Below are 15,998 nucleotides of genomic sequence, written 5' to 3'. Positions count from 1 at the left end.
TTTAAAGGACTCCAGTGCTTGGTAAGGCCTCAATTCCTGTTTTTTATGGAAATGCATAGCTGTGGGGCTATGGGGAGCTGCTCACTGCTTAGCACTTCTGAGAGCAGAGCTGTACAAGAATACACTATTTTCACATCTAGGCTTTCACAGACCATGTGAAGTTTGACTGTTTGCCATGAAAAAGCAGTCTCCTTAAGCAGGAATAGGCATTACTCTTGTGCTTTCCCAGGCTAGATCTGCAAAACCCTGAGAGCACGAAGGAAGAGGAGATGTCAAAACCTACAAGAGGCAGGGACCAGATGAGCAAGGCCCACTGTATGTGCCTGAGGTAGAAGCTGAGGGTGTATAATGAGGAGGCTGGCTGGCAATATCTGAGATTTCTATTTGCCACTGGGAGCAGAAGGGAAAAGACCTCCCCACCAAGCCCTGTGGCAGGCAGACTCCTGGATAAGATACCCACTGGGTGGGTGGGAACACACCAGAAGGCATTTGCTGAAGCAGACTGGGGGCAAGCTGGGGGTGGCCAGCCTGGGGGGGAGGTTGGGTGAGTCCTGTCGTGGGCTTTGGGAGCGTTGCTGGCACTGGTGTCAGCATTACCTTTGCATTTCCACTTCTTGGGTTAAGGCAGGGTGTGCAATGAAAACTTGTGTGTCAAGGTTTCAGTTTTTATATGCACACACCCCTGCCTAGATCTTACTGGGCTGTTTCCTCATCCCTCTAAAGCCCTAGAGCCTTTCAGGGTGAGATTTGTGCAATAGAGAGCTGTTCATCAGAGAAGAGAGCCCAGGGAGTCTGCCAGCTCGCTAAACACAGGTGTCTGCATTTGGGGGTGCTGAGCAGCTTGCTGGGCTGCTCTGCTGTCTAGTGAAAAGCCCCATGGACTGAAAAAAAGTCTAGATCTGCTTGTGGACCTGAATCCCATCCTTGGGACTCTATGCTGTGAGACAGAGGGTCCCCTTGTCTCTACCTCACATGCCTTACCCTCCCCTGGCACTCCGGGGCTGTGGGTCCCTGCTGCTGCAGCGCTGTCCTGTGTTCAGGTGTACCAGGCTACCTCATGTGAAGTGTCAAGTGGCACTAGACGTTCATGATTAGGAGCTCAAATCCTTCTGTAATTGTCCTGGGAGCAGAGTGAGTGAGTGCTCTAGTGCAGAGTATCATCTTTCCTAAGATGATCTTCAGGTGTCTCCATCCTACTGCTCATTAAACGTAAGCCTCACCTGCTGGGATGATCCAGGCATATCTCATCTAAATAATTCTTTGCTATTCCAGAGGGCTTAGATATTCCTGGCAGCTTTGTCTGTCTTGTTCTCAACCAGTGAAGCACAATTTAATCTTAGGACTTGAAATGTTTTACTCTAATGAAGTCTCTGAGCTTAGAGCACGGGTAAAATGTAGAAATCTATATGGTAGAAGAGGTCAAACTAAATGAGCTAATAGTCCATTTTGGCCCTAAATTATGAAATTCACAGAATGATTTCTAATAATGAATGCATTTGTAAAACTTGGATGCCTTCTTAGGGATAATCTGCAAACAGAAAAACAACTTGTTTTGTTAAGCAGACTGTGACAAACAGTTCTTCCAACTTTATGCTATGCAGATGTATTTTTGGATATTCTTTGGGGGAAAAATCTACTGCAGTCAAATCTACATAACCTGCAAGAAAAGAATCTGAAACAAAACAAAAGATATATGTAGATTATGAAAGGTAGAGAATCAAGTAGGAATTCTAATGTAAATGTATGTCACTATCAGTAGAGATCACTTGTAAAGCACTATTTTAACTTGAAAAGCTAAGAACTAGAATATTAAAGTGAAAGTCTTTTTACATGTGCATTTAGAACAAAAGGTACCCTGTCATTAGAAATGATATATAACAGGCAGATGAGGGTTGTTGTTTTCAGTGTTTGGTTTAAACACAATAAAAATGAACAAAATTAAAATATGTTCATTGGTGCATGAGGATGAAGTCAAGATCAGAAGTACAATTTCCTAATTTTTAGATTTATTCAAAGACTCTTCCTTTGTATTAACTGCTACAGATATTTAATGAATACTTAAAACCAAACACTGCTTCCCACCTCCCCCCCCCCACTGTGTTCAATGCGTTTTCTACAGGCAACCTGATAAAAAGAATATCCAGGAGGAGGGGAAGGCAAAATCAAAGTTGATGTATCAGAACATCTACTGCATGTCTAAATACAATGAAATTTGAACTGTGTGGGTGTATTCACTCATTTTAAAGATCGTTCATTGATTTTAGTTTTATGTTTGGAATTGTGGTATGTTACACAAAGACCATTTTACTGATCTTTATGATTCCGTAAAAGCCTATAACAATTTGGATAAAACTGGCTGCTCTGTATTTTTTCTTTGTTTCTGCTGTTAGACTTTATGCTTAGCTCCAGGTATGACGAGAACATGGAGCTTTCTCCTCATCTCATCTCATCGCTACAGACTCCTGGGCACCCAGGCACTGGATCCATCCTGGACTCTTCAACAAAGACACCTGGTTTGGCCATGTGTGTCAGTTCATGAAGCTGACATGAACTGAACCTGTGGTAACAACAGAGTATTGGAAAGGTATCACTATGACCAAATTTCCATGAGATTTCAGAGATGCAATGCCCTGTTCTGATGAGATTCTCTCCTCCAGCCACCTGTCTGAAAGTTCACTTCCCAATATGAACATAGAAAGAAGGATAAGCTTGATGAAAAGGTGAGTCTGTGTCCAAGCAAAGCTCTGAATTTTTCCTTTTTCCATACAAACAGGAGGAGTGAATTGTAGTCTGAGGAAAAGTAAGACAATATCCAGGAGTGTCAGATATAGCCAGGGAATGGTAAGAGGACTTAGAGCAGAGGAGTGGGAGTCCTGAGAGTTGGGGAATATTTATAACTCTGCAGAGATCCCACTGTGTGGACTTGGACAAAGTGCTCCAGATTGATGTGAATATCAGTAGCAATACATAAGACCCCTGTTGGCTTCCACAAGCTTTGAAGAATGTTTGAACCAGACTTCAGTGGTTCAGTACGCACTGCACTACCTGCTCCCATTCTCCCAGGCTGAAGCACAGACCTCCTGTGTGGAGCTGCCAGGCCAAAGCTTTTTTCCTCCAAGACCTGGAGGAGGCAGAGCAAGGATGCAAGGAATTGGAAAGAAAGGCTTTTGTGTTGAGAGACTGGACAGCAAAGGACTGGAAAGTGTCACTTTCATGGAAAGAGCCCTCACCTGGCTGGGCACTCCTTGCCTTGGGTGCCCAGGGCAGCTTTCTCTGGGCACAGCAGGGTCTGTTGGATACACTAAGACATGGCAATTAACCCTTCTGTGCCAATTGGCCAGTATTTGCAAAGAAGGCTGATAGGACAGGGTTACCATGCAGCTGTAAGCCAGAGGGGACAAAAGTGAACCATCAGTGTAACCTACACCTCCCAACCTGTGCCTGGCAGCTGGAAAGCTGCAACTGTTCTCCTGTTCCATGACTGAGGTTTTCAGGGTGGCTTCGTTTCATCTGATGGGTGAGACGTGTTTCCTATAGTTAAGTTGAACAGACAGCTCATCGTCCTGGCTACCTTTTTCAAGGGTATTTTTAAGTTTGTGCACATAGGTTTTCCACAAGGACCCAGTTTTTACTCACGCTCTCCCTTTGCTAAGCGATAGCAACCAAACCATGCTACATCCAAACTCCTAAGCTTTGAGATAAAAAAGATTTCCTGAGGAAGAGAGCTTATAGTCTAATTAGTTGATAGTGTTTCTCTTCACACAGTTTGTACTTCTGGATTGAAGGTTGAGGTGATTTAAGCACTGGCTTTCACCACAACAAGCACCTGGAGCTCAGCTAAATTCAGGCAAAGCCCAGGCTTCCCAGGCACAGATTGCATGCCCTGTAACATCAACCACTATAAAGATCGAGACCTTAAAACTGATGCTGTTATTGCTGATCCCAGCTGGAGAAATTTTGGTGTCAGAAATAAGCTCATATTTAAAGAGATTTTTCTCTAATCCTGGCATGTTTCAAAATCCGGGGTGAGATTTAGTTAAATCCATGAAGGGAAAAGACATGAAATCCTAACCTTGGTATCCACAAAATTCCTGAACCAAAATGGACACCACAGGATCATTGATGAGCTTATCTCCATCTCACAGGCAGGCACACACTGTCTGTGTGTCACAGGGAGGTGTCACACACTGGGAAGTTGGGTGACACATCATTGTGCTGGGGATGCCTGTGGCAGGACACCAGTAAACTTGTGCCACTACAGTGAGTGCCATTGCTGCCCAGCCTGCCTTCCTCTTGTTTTTATTATTAGCTAAACACAAGTGTGTCCATCTCCCATGCTGAGACCATTGGTTGGTAGTGGAGGGGCACAGCAGGGCAGCTGTGTGGGGCACGGGGCTGCATGGGGCAGCATAGGTTCCCTGCCTCCTTAATGGCAGCCATGCACAAATTCATGATTAATTATCACTCAGAGTTCTACTGTCTACAGTCACAGTTGAATTACTGTGCGAGGAGAAGAGGCCCAAAAAGGAAAGTTTCTGGTTTTGTGGAAGTCGAGGTCCTTCAGGAAGCCCAGGTTCAAAGGGCACTGTTGGCACTGTAGGTGTAGGGGGAGGAAGCCACGCTCTGCTGTGCCCCTGGTGCTTTGCCATATTCTTCCTCTTTCCCAATTAACTTCTGGAGTGCTCTTGCCACAGCAGCACCAGGTCAATAGCTGTGAGTGGAAAGTCAGCAGCTCTAATGCAACAGCACAGCAGCATACTTCCATTAGATTTTTCCAAAAGAGACTCTTCAGGCTTCTGCCAGAACACATCTATGACTTCTTGTACGCAAAATAGTCTCTTTCAAGACACTGAGTTGTGTTCTTAATATCCTATTTACCCCAACAGCAATGAAGCTGACAGCTATGGTTTGCTTTAACTAATTGGTTAATGAATTTTGTACCACCACTTGTTTCACACATTGTCAAAACAAGAAGCTTGTGCTTCAGAGGGAGGCTGGGTCATCTTATGTAGACTCCTTTAATGCTAATTTTAAAATTTATTCAGGATATTTGTAATTTTTTCTGTTTTGAAAGTATCCAATTGTGCTTATTTTAATTTTTTTGTAAATTTTTCAGAATTCTGCTGACTAGCCTCTACTTTTTGAAGCAGTTTCATTTCTATTTGGATTTAGTGTGGTGTGTGTGTGTGCTCAGGGTGCTCAGTTTTTCTATGTGCTTGCTGTTTTGCAGGGTGTGTACCACAGACCCCACATCATTTTGGTTTAGGGCAGACGATCCTGGCTTGTATGAGAAATAATTTTATCTTACAGGCTATCTATCTCAATGGCCAGTAGGATAGTCAGTAAAACATCAGACCTGTGGCATGTGTGAATTCTGTTCTCAGACCGGCCTTGGTCTGCAGGTACAGTCACAATGGTACTTGAGTGCCATGCAAACAGAAACTCCTCTTCATGTTCCTCTCCATATTCCCTGTCTGAAAATATCCATTTCCTTCTCCCTTGCTGGGAACATTGCAGTAGTTTTGCTGAGAAGCCAAGGACAGGGAAATTCTGGTGCAAATTCTACTAAGCAGTTTTCCAGGGTGGTATTTTTAGACAACATTGTCTCTTGCATTCACTGTGCTCTCCCAAAGACTTGACACTATGGAGAGCATTAGAAGGTAATATTTGTGTTAACAGGATTCAAATACACTGATTTTTAGTCCGATTTGCACCCACATTTAATTGTTGCAGGATTTTTGTGCCTGACAATAATTTACTGCTGGTGCGAATGTCAAGACGTAACCATTTAGCTCACTGATTTGTGGGAGCAATGAGGTAATTTTATGCCTAGGTCCTCTCATTTGTACCTGCCAGCAATGCAGAGGCAGTCTTTCCTAATCAAGCATTAAAAGTTCTTCTTGATTAATCTCTGACTTTGTTGGAGACATTCCAGATTTAAGCCAGTGTAATTCATTTCAGGATCAGACCCATTAAACGTTTTCCAATGAGTAATATACTGTGTCACTCTTCTGCTCTTAAAGATTTCCAGAATCACAGAGGTACTGGTGTTGATCTGGGAGATACATGTGTCTTCTGACTCCACTGGCACCTTTTCTCCCATTTCCTGACTTTCAGAGATTTTTCTCTAGGTGAAATTTCTTTATTTCAATTTCTTTCTGCATTCAGCTGGAAGAATTAACAAATGGTGAAGTGTGATACTGTCGATCCAGTGCTCTGTGTGGCCAGGCAATCAGGACAGAAATAATTAACACTGAAAGTGGCCTGCCAGTATCCTGCTGAATGAAATTGGAAGGAGTTCAAATACAAAAAGATTTTTAGCTTACCATTTCTGGGCTACACATAGCAATAGCCATTTGGAAGGACAACTGCCAGCTTCCATTTCAGATTGCTTGACAGCACTAACTAGAGCACTAAGAGCATCACTCCATTTCAGCAGGAGCCGTTAGCCAGATTTGAGATGCGAAGCATTATTTCCAGACAGGGGGAGAGATCAAAGAGGGAATCAGGTGCTGCTGTGATGTGTTGTAAGAAGGTGAATTACTCTGAACATGGAAGGAAATGTGGTGTGGGGTGTGCCTCTGGTTTCTAGCCTGGCAGACAGCTACACATGATGTCCTGGCTACATGGTGACCCCCTGCTCCCCTGGGTGCCTGCTACTTGTTGCTGCTGTGTCCTGCCACCTCCTGTCCCCGTCTGTCCCGGCGTGCCACCATGCAGGGACAATGGCTGGGCCACACAGTGCCCAGCTATGTCAAGGTGTCTGTGTCTGTGGAGTGACACAGGGAAGTCCTGCAGCTCCTGTAGCTCTCTGAGGACCACTCTCCTCTTCCTCTTTCTGCCAGTTTCAAAGGTGGCTGATGCATCATGAAAAAGAACAAGTGGTGGCTGTAAAGGTTAAGAAATCTTCCTTAGGAGCAGGGATTTCTCCTGCTGGATATGTGACCATCCCCTCTTCTATCATGGTACTATTGTACTGAGCACCTGCTGAGCATCCAGGTTAAAGATGTGTTTGTATGACACTGCTATGCTTTAGCTCATTTCTCTGGCTTTGCCTCCCAAAATGCTTGCAGATCCATTCTGCTATAGCAGATTCCCATGCAGAGAGTAAGAAAAATAATGCTTTACTTGCTGTAAACTGGTTATCTGCTCTGATAAAAACTACAGCTGTACAGATACAAATTAGTTCTGTCCTGGCAAGCACAGAAGCTGCTGCATACCTTTTGTGCCCTACAATTAGCAGTGTGTTGCTTTGTCTTACATCTGCCTACATATTCCTTTCAGGAATATGCCTGGTGCTTTCAGTGTTTGCAGAAATGGCAATAGAGCAGAAAAATAGGAAAAACAAGGGAAGAGAAAAAATTAGGAGTAGCAAGCCTCTGAAATGGTTTTCCTTTGGAAATTGTTCAGGCTGGTGAGCCGAGATGCCTGTGGTGAGACTGCACTGCTCTGTGGTGGCTGCCAGCTTGCATGTACAATAAACTTCATGGCCTTTCTTCCAGGATCCCCAGTTCTGCCTTCTCCTGCTAAGTGTCCTGAGATGGACCACTTGTATCTCTGCCACTGATATCAGTCATGGACAAGCCATTACCCTGAGATCTTAGAGACCATGACCTTGCTCTTAAAGCCACTGGACAGCCAAAGAGAAGAAGTGCCACACAGAAGCTGTGTGTTGTTCATATTTACAGGTAGGTCTTGCCCTCCCTTGACTTGTGTTCTGTGTCTCTTCTCGTTGAGCAGAAAATGATGGTCAGTCTCTTCTCTCTGTTGCAAGGAGATCTCATGTTGGAGCCTTGAGCAGAGGGGAAGAAACCCTGGGATCTAGCTGAGTATTAACTTCAGAAAATGGCTTCATTAGCTGCTTGTGAGAGTAGTGTTTCTCACTGACATTATGTCACTTGCTTGCTATCAGACTAGCTCAGTTGTCTTGGTCTGCAGGTCTGGAGAGCTGTACCTGTTCTTAGAATCAGACATGGATTGAGATGCTTTATTAAAATTGCACCATAATTATTATGAAGAATTTGGCTTCAGGTTTTCCCATCACTTCCATTGCATTTTTTTCCCCTCAGTTTGTACTGAATGCATGTATTTCCTCCTTTTCATGCATCCTGAATTCAAGTTTTAAAATGGACCTTGCTTAATTTGACCTTATCTAGCTAATTTGTCTTGTGCCTGCGATTCTAAACAATGTTAAATGGAGTACGTTTCCTTGTATCTTCCCAAGTAACTAAGTCTCCTGCGAAATTCAAACCATTAAAAGTAAGGGTGATAGGAGAAGCTCCAAGAAATGAGTGAACTTAATATAAAAATTTATAATCATGTCAATTCCACTTTTTAAACAATTTCTGAAATGTTAGTTTGCTTGAACGGCTGGTCAGAAGTACAAAGGTTAGGTTAAGCTTCCTTCGTTAATGGTTTGGCTCAATGCACCCAGCAGTATAATGTATTTTATCAGTGAGGGAAATGATATTGGTTTAAGAGGTTTCATGTAACAGTCATATCCTGGCCAAATGTAATTTTGAAAACAATCAAGGCCATTATGGCTCACACAGAAAGAAAGATAAAGACAGATAGCTGTATATGGGTTTTTAATAAGTAATTCACCCTGGGTCTTGAAACATCAGATTGCCAAGTAATATTATTAATGTATAAGCATGTTGCTAAAATCATGTATTCTTTCCCATTGGTTGACTATAGATATGTTTCTGATGCAAATATCATGTAAGTGTATTGAATCCAAGCTATGTAAATAGACTATATAGTACATCCATCAAGCAGTTGACTTGATTATTCCACACACTAAAGAGCATTTTCTGACATCAATCTACATTCTGCCTAAATAGAACATTTTTCACCAATGATATTATGCATCATTTACTGTATATTTGATACTAATTGTTCAGCATATCGATCACCTGTCACTCAGAGTTTAGTGATTTTTGCAACTTGTCCTGGCAACTTGGAAGTTGCAGGCAGCTGCTTGCCCATTGTCTGTGGTAGCAGACTGATATTTCCTGGGCAGCACTGAAATCTTGTCCTGGACAGGCATCATGGAGAGGAGTTAAGTGGGGACAAGGGCCTGCCAAATTGGTACTTGAAAAAATTACACCCTTTTGATTTCCAGAGATTAGGCTATAGCAGCACACAAACACACTGCAGAGGTTAACAGATGTCACTTATTCTGCACCTTCCTGTTTGGAAGCAATATTTTATTAAAGGGTCAGGATGAGGGCTGACCAGCACCCTTTACGTGGATGAGCTGTGCCATTTTGTTCTGGGAGTTCAGGATGCAGAAGGTCTGCGAGCTGTTTCTCTTTCACAAGTGGTTAAAAGTGGAGATACTGAGGGACTGAAGAGTCTTTTTTGCATGCAGACTCTGCATGGAAGGCAGTTACTCGTCAAAGGAGAAAACATATTGATAGCTAAAGGACATGGCTCTTTCAGAAAATCTCCAACCACCTGATAAAAAAGGATGTGTTTTAATATAAATATGTTGAACTCTGATCAATTTTAAACATCTACTTCATATATGAAAATGTGAAGATTATTTTAAAGTAAGTTTAACTGCAGCTGGAGGGGGGCTGTTAATATTGACTGTTCTGTATTTCTCACAGCACATACATTATTGAACTCAAAAACTATTGGAAGCAAAGGCTTTATAAATAGGAGAAGAATATATTGATTTAATAATTTCATTCGCTCAGCAGTACTTTTACAATATTTTTTACAGAACAGGGTGGGGACTGTCTTCTTCCCATACACTTTATTCACCAAGCAGGTCATATCCTTACTGTATTTTGCCTTATAACCCCTCTGTGTTCCAGGCCTCTCTCTTTTCAGGCTGTCATAGCTCCTACCCCTCCATCTAAAACCACTGGCTTTACTCCTCTCCAAATCTTTGCTTCAGTCCCAGGAGTGCTGGAATGCCAGTGGGGAGCCTTAGGGGCACTAGGGTTAGTCGGGCATGAAAGGGCTGAACTGAGCTGCCCACAGGAAGGGGAATGAAAGGGGTAGATTTAAATTTTTTTGGTGATGAACGATACATTTTCTGGAAAACAGCATTTCAGGGAAATCAGAATATGTTAGGGTGAGACCCAATGCATTTTCAGGCATGGAAAAATACCTGGGAAATGGCAGGTGGCAAGAAATTTTGAAAACCTTGAGACAATTCACTCTGATATTTAAAGAACCCAAGCCTTTTGACTCTGCTTTGAAATGCATTTCTCAATTCCAAACTGATCTGAAAGAGGGGAAAATATTATGGAAAGGATTAAAACAACCCCAAACTTGAAGCAAAACTTTGTCTGGAGTTGAATGACAATTGACTGATCTGATTTGAAAAAAGCTATGTTTTTTTTTTCAGTTGCAGAACTCAGGTTTATGTTATTTTCCCAGCTTCACCCATTGAGCCCCTGGTGACATACACAAAGTGTAATGAATGTACAACTGGCTGCTCCTTTGTCAGTATGATCCCTAAACTATAGTCATCTCTTTCCACTCCTTTCCCACATTTTGTCTTTATTTTAAGAAGAAGAAAGGACTGTACATTAACTCAAAAACTGGGCCAAAATCACTAATATTAAAAATATTTAATTTTTATTAAAAGAAGTAATATTCACAATGTCTCAATGGCTTTGCTTTTCTCAAAGGCATGATCCTACACTGCTTCTATGGGGATGTGGACTTCCTCCTGCTCTGAGAATCTGCAGCCTCAGAGGTGGAGGTTGTCCGTGTTTCTCATGAATTCCTGACTCTCAGGTTCCAGACTTCTGCAAAAGGCTTCTCTGAGTCATTCTGGGATATCTATAACCCAGCATCAAGCAACCGAAGGAAATTCGCATATTCACACACAGCATTGCCTTTGCCGTGTGTGTTTTGAATCTTTTCAGCTGTCATTGTGGAGACCTTCTTCCCAGGGGTTATTTATAAAAGATGCTTTGATTCAGGCAGCATGTGGGTTGTATGTGTGTCAGGTAGTGCACACAGAGCACTCCCCACAGTGGCTCCTTCTTCCTCTCTGCTCTTCCCTGCCATTCTCTGCGCAGTGCCTTGGCTGTCCCCTTCATCTCAGCCTCCTGGCTCCCTCCCTCCCACCCGCTGCTTCTGTCCTCCGACACCGCAGAAATTTGCTGGATCCACAGCTGTTTTTGGAGGGAGAAAATTGTGTAGCAGCAGCTGCGGCAGCAGGCATAGCGGCGAATTACATGAGGATACAGATTATGTGAGCACTTGTTTCGGAGAGGTACAGCTTATCTCAGATGTAGACTCTGCATAAGCAGTATGGAAATGCCAGCAGCCCAGAAGGATGCTGCTGTCCCCGTTTATTTAGGCTGTTCCCTGTTGGGGCGGGCATGGCCCATGTGGGGAGTGGGCACAGTGGGGTCTGGGGCTGCACACACACAGACAGACAGACAGACAGCTGTCCTGCCTGCACCTCTGCCTGGCCCCAAGCATGGTCATGGCACCAGAGCAGCCAGCGTAAGCTCCTCAGGGCAGGAAATGTTTCCCTTACTTACCCATGAAGTATCATGCAGAGCAGCAATGGTTTATAAATAATAGATGTTTAGAAACACTCAGGAAAAAGCCTTCTGTAGAATCTACACAGTGAAACCTTGCGGAGGCATCCCTGAGCCTGGCGGGGCCACGGGCGCGGTGAGCGAAGCCGTAATGTCCCCCCATTCATCTCCCGAGCAGCCATCGCTCTCTGCTTTACATAGCTGTTTACTTTTCCAGGCATCTTATGCCACAGCATTAAGGCACAACAGGGTGTACTTTACTGGGACATTAATAATACATCGGGTGCATTGTGAGCCATGACTGCAAAGGCTGAATGACTTCAGTAGCCCGAGCAATGTATTAATGCTCCAGTAAACCACATCCGAGAGTGGTAATTCAAGTTTTATTTTGTCATTTTATTAATGACGCAACTGACATGATATTATATGTGACTCCATCTAATGGCACACGGGCAGTGAGGGGGCAGCAAGCCACAGACAATGCCAGGCACATCAGCTTCTGTCCCCTGCATGCAGGGAGGGCAGCTTTAGTCAGGGAATTTTAACCAGCTGCATATGTTTTGAGGAAATAGCACAGCAGCAGTAGAGAGCCCATGCAAACTTGTCTAACACATACAGCGAGCCTGGTAATGTTATACATTACCTGAAATGGGAAGATGGATCTTTTGCATATGCCTAATGCTGAAACTAAACGTATCCTTTTGGTAGGAAAACTTGGGATACTTGTTAGAGAAATGATGAGAGATACAAAGAAAAAGAAAGAAAATTATATACTAAAGAATGCGAGAAATAAGGAAAGACAGACGCCAGTTTATAGAAGCATCTCACCTCATTAAGCATCTTAATTCCCTTTTATTGTCCATACTGCACTGAAGCCTACAAGATGTATGCATGATTTATAAGCAGTGCTGTGCATCAGCTGAGCAGTTTTATATAGGGCTCTGAAAGGCTGAGGCACATGTGACACTCGGGTTTGGGTGGGTGTTTCTGCAGTGTAAGAATCTTGCCTGATTTCATTCATGGTGTTACTTGGCGCTGCCATACTTGTGTGCTATTATTTTCATAAATTAAGTAACTTTTATACCAAATGGAGCCAGGTAAGTATGAACCTGCTTTACTCTGATATGATTTTAAAATTAATTTGTAGCTGGATAGACCTGCATTTCACTAAAGTCCAGTAAATAAGTCACCGATGTTTATTTGGACCCAATAAAGCTTTATAGATAATTTTATAGTTGTTGAATATATTTGTTCACTTTAACATATTTTAGATTTTCTCATACTCTTGACTGTTTAGCTGTACAGTCATAAAGAAAATATAAAACAACAATGAAAAATGCCAGTGTTCAGATCCCGAGATAAATCCAATAACAGCTGTGACAGGATTGATTACAACAGAATCAGCAAAACCTCTAGACTCTTTTTAATGTGGTTTGAGACATAAAGAAGATAATGAAAGATGTTACTTGACAGTAGTAGGATCTATATTTAGAGCTAAAAGCAAACGGCTCTGAATTTTGGGTTTTTTTATTGTTTAAACATTTTTCCGCTACAAAATAAGATTTTGGTCAAAATTGACATATTCATGAAATCATGTTAATTTTGATGACATTTTCTTCCCAAAAAATGACTATTTTTCAAATGAACCTTTGGAAAATTATATTTGGAAAAAATTAGATAAAACAAAAAAAGCACTTTCGGAATTAAATTATTCATGTGTATTTATTGTTTTGGTGTCATTTTATGCCATGTCACTAGTGTTATTATTTTCCCTGCTCATCTTACAGAACCTAGTCCTCTTTGCCTTCTCTTTCTGCACCTTGCTGCATCTCTGGGTAATTTCATCTGCAAACACACAATCAGCTGCTGTTCTTGCACAGCTAACTTGCAGATCTACCTGTGTGCTCCCAGCCTGTCTCCTCAGCCCAGCCTCATCTCTGGGCTTGTTTCCTGTCATTTCATGTAGACGACAGTCTGTCAACTCAAGCCCAGTGTGGAAGAGACAGAACTTTTAATCTTCCCCAATTCATGTCTTCCCTGCTAGTCCCCTCTTTGATCACTGTGGACAACCTCACCACCCTGCTTGTCACTCAGGCCCATAATTTGTGTGTCATCTTTGGCTCAGACCCTTTCTCAGGTCCTCACATCCAGGATACAGCATAATCCCACTGACTGCTCCTTCTTAGCATCACTAAGGTGTTGCCTTTCCTGTCCATCCCCATGGCTGAGGCCTTTGTCTAGCATCTTCTATGTCTCAATTAGTGCAAAACATTTTTTTATCCAGCCTTGACAAATGCAACGTAGGTCTTTTGGTGCCCACTTAAAGTGACACTGTAAGTACTATTTTCTTCAGCCATCAATCTCCCATTTTCATGTCCATCTTTCTTCCCTCTTCTCTTTCAGCATTGCACCAAAAGTTACCCATTTGTCCTCATTTTCATGCTCTATCACATTTGGTTCCAGTTTTCAGCAGCTGCCAGTACTGCCAGCTGGGGTGGCCCTGGTGCCAGCACCATTTGCCCCATGCTGGGGGGCTCAGACTTGCACCCCAGCTCCTCCCACTTTGAGGGGAGCAGCCACCTTGCATCCTCCTCCCCATCCCACAGTGGAAGTCTCCAGGCCCTCTTTTCCTAACTAGTGCTGAGTTCTTCATTCCTGCCTGTCCTGTTGCTCACTATCATCCTGTTTCCCTGTGTTTGACACCATTTATTTTCTGTGCCCCACTTCTGTCTCATGCCTTGTAAGGCTTTAGGAGCGTGTACCATCTTTCTATTTTGTCCAATAGTTTGAGGTTCAGCCACAATCAGGTCTCATGGGGTAGAAGTCCATTATACTCAAACACATACATATTATGATAATATAAGCAGTTACTCTTCATTAATATTATTAGTGTGAGAATATGGCATGGTATTTATCAACCCAGGGCCTTTTATTACTTATTTAATATTCTACTGTTTTATTATCCTCAACTTTTATATTATTATTTTTATTTGCATAATTAGCTTTGATAGCTATTAAGCAAATATTTGAAGCCTCTTATTCTTTAGATCAAAGCATCTCCCACTTCTGTTATAATGAAACACTTGAATTCTTGGACAGTCTGAACAGAAAACTTAGGTAAGAGTCAAAGTGTTTCATTACAAACAATGAAGATATGCTTTGATCTAGAGAATAGGATTTTAACTATTAATTTTTCATCTTTAAGACAAGATCTAGCACAATAAAATATATTGTAAATATAAAGTGAAATCACAGTAAAGTTCATCTATTACATTGCATAATTTGCAGAATATGTTGGGGGAACTTGTTCATCGCATGGGCTGTGTCAGAAGCCTCCCTGGCCCACGGCCTCAGATGCTGTGAGTTTCAAAATTCAGTAGCTAACTCTCTAACAAAACTTGAATTTAAGGCTGAGAGGACGTTGCTGGGAACTTCCTGTGATGGAAAGGTGCAGTCAGGCCAATGCTGCAGTCAGTGGTGTTCCTGCAGTGCAAAGGGTTATGACAGGGGATCTCTGTGGATCCAGCTAGAGCTAGCCACAGCTGCTGCTAGCATGACACTACAGCCTCTTTGGGAAATCTCAGGTTTGCACTGTTAAATTTCAACTGACTTTTTTTAGGATTTTTTAAAAAATTCTTTCTATTCTGGCACATTTTGATACCTGACGATGCTCTCATTTACAGTGGGTGTGAAATAGCTGCTTTCCCATGAACAGTTGTTCAGGTTCTGGGTTTTGACCAGCTCTTGCAAGTATATCATTTACACTTCCACCTAAAATACACCATTTTGCCATTTTACTTTGCTAGCAGAATGTGCTTTAGTGTGGATATTTTGCAATGTCACCAGAAAGTGGGAGGAGAAAAGTGTTAAGGACTGCCAACAAGAAAAAATACTGTGAAAGATATTTATTCACTGTATACACATGGAACAGCCACCTTCTCACAGAGATTTCCCCTAAACCATGGCAAAGGTGACCCCTTCTTAAAGAGTCCTCCCTGCTCCTGCTGAGAAATCCATAGCTATCGCCTCTTTCAGGGAGTGTGAGGTCCATGGAGGTGCTAAACTTCCAAAGATCCTTTTGGGAACCAACAGATGATGGATGAATATATTTCATAACAATCTCCATGGAGACCAAAGCCGGGCTGGCATGCTCCAGACTGATGGTGATAGAAAACCCTGTTGGCAATGTGGATTAGTGGGTGCTCCTCTCCGAGTCAGAGGCTGCCCTGGATGATGTCGTTTATCTCAGGCGTAAATCAGATGTGACTCAGCGGCAGACGCCGCGCAGCCAAACATACAGAAAAGTCACGTCAGTATTGAATCAAAGCCTGAAACACTGATCATTATTTCAAGAGAGTTATGAGAATGCCATGAGTTTCAAGAAGATGATCAGCACTGCTAAAGAAGTGAAAGCCAAGAATTAGAGATAGACTGATAGGAAGCTCTTTGGATTTATTAACTGTTTTGTTCGGACTTATTAAA

At 42.5% G+C, this 15,998-nt stretch overlaps 1 long non-coding RNA gene across 1 annotated transcript in view; it reads left to right on the top strand.

The window, feature by feature from the left end:
- Positions 1–15,998, top strand: part of LOC148222833 (uncharacterized) — a 38,520-nt gene that overhangs the window by 7,308 nt on the left and 15,214 nt on the right. The window contains exons 4-5 of the long non-coding RNA XR_015805436.1: positions 2,391–2,720; positions 7,503–7,688. This is a non-coding gene — a long non-coding RNA (uncharacterized LOC148222833). The remainder of the gene's footprint in view (positions 1–2,390; positions 2,721–7,502; positions 7,689–15,998) is intronic.

The sequence above is a fragment of the Sturnus vulgaris genome, chromosome 9 (genome assembly GCF_052056855.1).
Source record: "Sturnus vulgaris isolate bStuVul1 chromosome 9, bStuVul1.hap1, whole genome shotgun sequence".
NCBI classification, from domain to species: domain Eukaryota; kingdom Metazoa; phylum Chordata; class Aves; order Passeriformes; family Sturnidae; genus Sturnus; species Sturnus vulgaris.
Note: the sequence above shows the minus strand (reverse complement) of the source record. Positions and strands in the feature narration are given on the sequence as shown.